Below are 522 nucleotides of genomic sequence, written 5' to 3'. Positions count from 1 at the left end.
CCCCCCCCCCCGCTTCCTACTGTTTCCAGTCTGTGGTTGGCTGGCTGTAGCTTCATATTTAGAATAAATCACATCACTCGTCTGCTGTACAACTTTCTAATTGGCTCTATTAGCCTTAATACATAACCTGGACTATGGTCATAAAAACTACTACATCTTACAACTTATTCCCTGTTGCATAATGGCGTATTGACAAAAAGTTCAAATTCTAATTATAGGCCTATTAAACTTCATGCCTTTAATATTTGAAGTGAAGGAGTTTCCTCTTTCCTCTCCTATAGTGAAAGTGTTTTAGTTTGGTTGTTTTGGCGATTTTAGTTCCCCATAATGGTCTCCAGTCTTTTTCAGTGGCTTTATCATAAGGAGAATACAATTCAGAGACGACCTGTTAATTCCTGTCTTAACCCTTGTGTTGTCTTCCCTTTCGGGCCCCTCTTATATCCCTCGGGTCAAATTGACCCCTGACTTATTTGGGGTTTCAAAAACAATTCTGAAGTAAAATGTTACTTCATAATCTATTAA

At 38.5% G+C, this 522-nt stretch overlaps 1 protein-coding gene across 1 annotated transcript in view; it reads left to right on the top strand.

Annotated features, from left to right (window-relative positions):
* hhipl2 (HHIP-like 2) overlaps nt 1-522 on the top strand; it is a 9135-nt gene that overhangs the window by 5164 nt on the left and 3449 nt on the right. The gene's annotated exons all lie outside the window — the stretch shown is intronic.

This window comes from Etheostoma spectabile, unplaced genomic scaffold (assembly GCF_008692095.1).
Source record: "Etheostoma spectabile isolate EspeVRDwgs_2016 unplaced genomic scaffold, UIUC_Espe_1.0 scaffold314, whole genome shotgun sequence".
Taxonomy (NCBI): Eukaryota; Metazoa; Chordata; class Actinopteri; order Perciformes; family Percidae; genus Etheostoma; species Etheostoma spectabile.
This window is presented reverse-complemented; position numbering and strand designations above follow the sequence as displayed.